Below are 6,638 nucleotides of genomic sequence, written 5' to 3'. Positions count from 1 at the left end.
ACCCCCTCCTACTTGCCCGAGCCCCGTCACTCCTGCGCAGCCGCACTTCGCAGCGTGTCGCCACGGAGACGCCGCCTTGACCAGGGGGGTGGGACTTAAGGGCTGACAGGAAAATTGTTGTCCACGGAGAACTTCCGCTTGCCTCTTGCCCATGGCGGTTTAGCTGTGGCCGAGCTGTGGCCAAAGGAATCTAGCCTTCTGGCGGGGCCTTTCCGACCTCAGCCAGCTCATCCTCTGGCATGCGGAAGTAAGTATGAGCTGTCTCGCTGCCGGTGGGAATCCCTTCCAATCTTGGGCCTCTATAACCAGCCTGGCTGGATTAAAGGTATTCTGGAGACCCCATGGATGCCCATTTGCAATCAGACTATTAAAACACTGGACTGAAATTGCAGTTTCCCTGGGAGTCCATGCTGGGAGAAGGAAAAGACTAGGGCCAACTGAGGAACTTGACTCCAGGAAAGATATTTCACAGTTCCAAAAACTTGTAAGACTACCTTACCAGAGAAACTGGAAATGAAACGATGATGGATGCGACCACACCTCGACAAAGGACTGCTTAGCTTAGTTACACATACCTCTTGGTGTCTATGTAAGCCTAAACTAAATCACCTGTCAAAACCCTGGAGATGGACGTGGAGTAGAGAATGTCACTAGAGGTCATTGTTCTTTCCGATGTGGCCATATTAACTAAAATCAATCTCTCTCTCTCTCTCTCTCTCTCTCTCTCTCTCTCTCTCTCTCTCCACCTTTGTCTTCTTAATTGGCCTGCCAAGAATGAGTGGACCAACCTAGTTAGTTAAAACTGCCAAGGCTTGCAGGCCGGTAGTGGTTCGCTCACCTTTAATCCCAGCACTGAGGAGGCAGAGGCAGGCGGATCTCTGTGAGTTCGAGGCCAGCCTGATCTACAAGAGCTAGTTCCAGGACAGGCTCCAAAGCTACAGAGAAACCCATCTCGAAAAACTGAAGAAGAAGAAGAAGAAAAGAAAGACTGCCAAGGCTCAGGTTGTGACTCTGCCAGCTCTGATAACAGCTTTTACTCCTGCAGCTAGTTGTCTTAACTGGAGCAATTTCCCCAGATCTCTCACAAATGATCACTGGGTACACAGGGTTGGCTATTGGGAGGGAGGCAGAAAACCCTGCTTCCAGACGAATTCAGGGTAGGAAGCCACAGCAGCATCCTTCAGATGCCCAAGTACCTTACCGGCACTAAGCAGCTGCCTCAAAGGCCTGCGACACAGGTCACCCCCATTTGGGGAGTTGTCAGATTCCATTCTCCGCTTCTTCCTTACTCTCTAGCCCCCTCTCCATCCTGACTTCTGTCTGAACCTCAAGTCCCGTCCGTCCCCCCCCCCCCCGCTTTCTTTGAGACAATCTAAATATGTAGTCTTGGCTGGCCTGGAACTCACTATGTTACGTAGATCATGCTCGCCTCATACTTAAAGACTACCTCCGCGGTGCAGGAATGAAAGGTATGTTCCACCGAGACAGGCAAGCCATTTTCCTTCCATTCGACATCACCCCTTTTAGTCTCCGAGGTCTGATGTCACAGATTCACCGTCCTTGTGCTTCAGGAAAGAGGCCCAGGGTTGTAATTCGTGTCATTGCCTGCCTCTGTCTTGGAGCCCAAGCATGCTCTCCATTAAGGAGTGAAAGCCTGAATCACGGAAAAGAGTGGTCATTTTTGGCATGTCACTATAGTTTGGACTGGCACTGCTCACCAAACAAAGCAGGTAGGGCTTCAGGATCACCCTTGCCTCCATTTTCTGAAGATCCCAAAGGAATGTGAGTGCCAGCTTCCACTTTCCTCAGGCAAAGAAACCCTTGGAGGACGTGGGAGGCTCGTACTCGAGCCTGACTGGTTACCTGCTGGTCCCTTCAGGCTTCAGGCCTCACACCTCCAGGGAACTGCGTTGGTCCATCTGCAGTTCTGCCTACAAGAAGATTTGATGGGTTTTCCAGATTGAAATGATGTGCCACCATCCCAAATCGGCACTGCAGCCAACCCCTAGTACCACCTTGGGAAGGGCAGTCCCAGCTGTCTTGGTTAGGCCTGCCCCTTCAGAGATAAACACATTGTGAATGGGTAGGGTGGCAGCTTCCTTTTTTGAGTCTGTTGTTCTGGTTCTGTCTTGCCTCACAATGTTCTGGATGACCCACGGGTCCGCTGGACAGGAATCTGGAATCCTTCGAGGATCTCTGGCTTAGGCTGTGTGGGGCTTGGATCTCGGTGTCTTCAGTCCATGGTAGGGTGGACACTGGGCAGCGGTGCAGGTTCATTTCGTAAGGTGTTCTGCACATTGGCATTCCAGGATTAGCATCACATCCACATCACAAATCTCTGTGGAAATGAGTAAAGGCCCGCTTAGAAGGGTGACAGTTCATAATTGCTTATAGTGCTGTGGCCTCAAACTCAAGGCCTTTCTTATGTTAAGCAAGTTCTTTACCACTGAGCTATACCCCAGCCTTACAACAATTTTCTTTTCAGTGCTACTGATGGAACCTAAATCTTCTTGCATGGAAAACACACTACCCCTGAGCCACAGCCCTGACTCCCTTTCATTTTTCTTCCCCATCGGTCTTTTCTCCTTCCTTTTTCTCCCCCAAGCCTCTGATTCCGTAGCCCAGATTAGACTGGAATGTCCTGTGTAGCCATGGTTGATCTTGAACATCTGATTCTCCTTTGTGTTTCTAATGCTGTGATCACAGACCTGCAGTTGAACCCAGTTTATACCATGCTAAGGATCAGACCTCGGGCCTTGTGTATGCTAGGCAAACACTCCACCAACTGAGCTAAATTTCCCTTGTTTTTAGAGGGGCAGGTTGGCCTTGAACTCCTGACACTCCTCTGACAGCTTCCTGAGAGCTAGGATTACAAACATGAACCACCACGCTTTGTTTTTCTTCCTTAAGAAATACTGTTTTTGTTTCCCAAGCTGACCTTAAACTTTCCATTCCTCTGTCTTAAGCATTCCAAGTAACTGTAATTACAAATATGTACCACAATGCCTGGGCACCTATAATATGTATGTATGTGTATGTGTGTATGTATATATGTGTGTGTGTGTGTGTGTGTGTGTAAGTATATAGTACATGTGTATTTTGTGTGTGTCTGTGTGTATGTATGTTTTTAAGTATGTGGACATGTGGGTATTCATGTGCCTGTTGTAGTTTGAATGAGAATGGGTTCATACATTTGAATGCTTGGTTCCTAGTAGGTGGAACTATTTTGGGAAGAATTAGGAAGTGTGGTCTTATTGGAGAAGGTGTGCTGTGGAATTATTCAGCCAATGATCTTTGAGATGCTAGACCACTTTGGGCGTGGTCTTGGGGTACTATGGAAACAGATGTATGTGTACACTTTCGGCGGCTGCATTCGGTTCCTGTTCTCTGCTCATGCAGACGTCTGTTGATCTGTGAGTCTACTCCTAAATAAAGAACCCTGTATTATATTCAATTCTAAGCTAGTGTGGGACTACGTTATTTTGATCCTCTACAGAGATATGGCCACTGTGGTGGGCTTTGAGGTTTCAAAGCCTCATGCCAGGCCCAGTCTAACTCTCGGCTACTACTCAGTGCCATACCTACCTGCTGCTTTCTTGCTTCCTACGATATGGCCATGAACTCACCCTCTGAGACTGTAAACAAGGCCCCAATTAAATGCTTTTTTCCTTGGTCACAGTGTCTCTTCACAGCAATAGAAAGTCACTAAGACACACATGGGTGTACCTACATATGAAGGCCCAAGGTTGATGTTGGAAATCATCCTCCATCTTCCACCTTCTTCAGTGAGGCAGGGTATCAGTCAAACCTGGGGCTGGCTGATATGGCTAGTCTCACTGGTCAGCTTGGTCTATATAAAAATAAGATTTTCTGCCGGGCAGTGGTGGTGCACACCTTTAATCCCAGCACTTGGGAGGCAGATGCAGACCAGTTTCTGAGTTTGAGGCCAGCCTGGTCTGCAGAGCAAGTTACCGGACAACCAGGGATGCACAGTGAAATGAAACCCATAGGTCCACAGGGAGAGCACTATTAGGAGGTGTGGTCTTACATGAGTAGGTGTGGCTTTGTTGGAGAAATTATGTCACTGGGGGTGGGCTTTTAACTTTAGATACTCAAGCCAGGCCCAGAGTCTCACTATGTTACTGCTGTCTGCCAATCAGGATGAGAACTCTCAGCTACATCTCCAGCTTCCTGCCATGATAATGAAGTAAATCTGTAATCCAGCACCCCAATTAAACGTTTTCCTTATAAGAGTTTCTATGGTCCGGCTGGAGAGATGACTCAGTGGTTAAGAGTGCTGCTTGCTCTTCCAAAGGTCCTGAGTTCAGTTCCCAGCAACCACATGGTGGCTCACAACCATCTGTAATGAGATCTGGTGTTCTCTTCTGGCCTGCAGGCATACATGCAGAATAATACTGTATACATAATAAATAAATAAATCTTTAAAAAAAAGAGTTTCCATGGTCGTGGTATCTCTTTACAATAGAAACCCTAACTAAGACATAGAAAAATTGATTTAAGTCAACATCATGCATATTATATATATTTTCATACACATATTGCAAGTTCTACATATCCCACTGAGAAAAGAATCCTTTCTTCTTCCCTTGTAAACTGCCCATATGGTGAAAAGTGCTGGCGGTAGAATGAAGGGAGGTGACAGGAGGGCCTGGAGAGACAGCTCAGCATTCCAGAGTGCCGCTGCTCTTCCAGAGGACGCAGGTTCAATTCCCAGCACCCACATGGCAGCTCGCAGCTGTAACTCCAGTTCCAGGAGCTATAACGCTCTGTTCTTGTCTGGTCTGGGTGCCACACACATAGTGCACCAACATACTGAAATTCCCATATATGATAGATTGAAGAATAAATTCAAAGGGTGACATGTACAATGAACATGGAAAGGGAGGATGTGATTTAATGGCAATAAAGAAAAAAACACACAAAGAAATGTCCCTTGAATCTACAAACTCAGCAGAGGTTCCAAGTCCTGCATTTAGAATCTGAGATCTGTGTCCACGTACACGAAAACATTTAGAGTGTCACAGCCTATCTTTAGCGTGCAAAATCTAAGCAACTTGTTTAGTGCAAAAGCAGCTCTGTTGCACTGACAAAATAAAATGAGTAAATACAATTGTCCTGTTTCTTTTCTCCAAAAAGAAGAGAGGAAAAATCCAGCACTTTAGGTGTCTAAGGTCTGTCCCAGAAAATTTCTTTTGAGCATACAGGCGGAAATAGCAGTATTCAAAATATGTCTATCCCTTTAAGTCAAGATGTCTGTCCCTCTGAGCCAGGTGGAAAAGGTCATTATCTTTGGCTTGTATTTATCAGGGAATAAATAAAAATTCTATAAAATGTGAGCTAGGCATGGTGGCACAGCCTTTAACCCCAGCACTCAATTCTCTAGGCAGAGACAGGAAATACAAATGGTTTTTATTCTAACTCAAGTAGTGGCTGTGTCTTTATCCCAGTGGCTACCTTCAGACCTCACAATTTTATTCCATGGTAGTGAAAAGAATTGACAGACAGGAGATGAAGAAAGCAGAAGAAGTGTTACTGTTCCAGGACATCAGATTCCTAGAATAAAGCAGTGTGGTGTGGGACAATTCTGTATTCTTTCAATTATGTTTTAAATAAACACTGATTGGCCAGTAGCTAGGCAGGAAGTATAGGCGGGACAACCAGACAGGAAGTAGAGGCAGGGCAATGAAAACAGAAGTATTCTGGAAAGAAGGAAGCTCTCTCTGCAGTCCTGCCCAGACACTGAAAAAGCAGGATGTGACCTGTCCCGCTGAAAAGGGCCATGTGGCTAACATAGATAAGAATAATGGGCTAATACTGGATTTTTGGGATCCAGTCTGTTTGGATGCTCTCCTTCCTGGACCTGGAGGGAGGGGGGAGGAACTTGAACTTCCCACAGGGCAGGAAACCCTGATTGCTCTTAGGGATGGAGAGGGAGGAGGAAAAGGAGTGGGGGGAGTGGGAGGGTGTTGGGAGGAGGGGCAGAAATGGAAACTTTTATAAATTAATAAACTTTTATAAATTTTAAAAAAAAGAATAATGGGCTATATAATTTAAGAGTTAATAAGAAGCCTGAGCTAATGGACCAATCAGTTTATCATTAATGTAGACTTCTGTGTGATTCTTTGGGACCTAATGACTGTGGGAACTGTTCTGGACAGAATCCCCAACAAGCAGGCCCTCATGTTACAGCAGTGGGCATTTGCATAAATGAAGGCTTACTGTCTTACAAGGTGAGTGAGGTAAAAACATTTTAATTCCTTGTCCTAAACACAAGATTTATTGTTGTGGAATAATCTTTTTGTACATTGTAAAGATGTGTCTTTGCCTAGGCACCTTCTGTTTGGTTTAATAAAGAGCTGAATGGCCAGTAACTAGGCAGGAAGAAGTTAGAGACTTCTGGGCAGAGAAAGAAGAGATGGCTCTTGCCACTGCAGAGATGCCAGAGAACACAGAGAGGAAATGGAAGGTACAAGATGGAAGAGAGGTAAAAAATCATGAGGCAAAATGTAGACTAATACAAATGGGTTGATTGAAGTTATAAGAGCTAGTTAGGATCAAGCCTAAGCTATTGGTTGAGCTTTCATAATAAGTCTCTGTGTTGTTCTTTGGGAGCTGGC

At 45.7% G+C, this 6,638-nt stretch overlaps 1 long non-coding RNA gene across 1 annotated transcript; it reads left to right on the top strand.

Annotated features, from left to right (window-relative positions):
• Nucleotides 1-9: 9 nt before the first annotated feature.
• LOC148119563 (uncharacterized) lies at nt 10-3,454 on the top strand. The gene is made up of 2 exons (XR_015735111.1): nt 10-1,585; nt 1,629-3,454. It is a non-coding gene; the product is annotated as an uncharacterized LOC148119563 (long non-coding RNA).
• The last annotated feature ends 3,184 nt before the right edge of the window (nt 3,455-6,638 follow it).

Source organism: Myodes glareolus, chromosome 16 (assembly GCF_982192425.1).
Source record: "Myodes glareolus chromosome 16, mMyoGla1.1, whole genome shotgun sequence".
NCBI classification, from domain to species: Eukaryota; Metazoa; Chordata; class Mammalia; order Rodentia; family Cricetidae; genus Myodes; species Myodes glareolus.
Note: the sequence above shows the minus strand (reverse complement) of the source record. Positions and strands in the feature narration are given on the sequence as shown.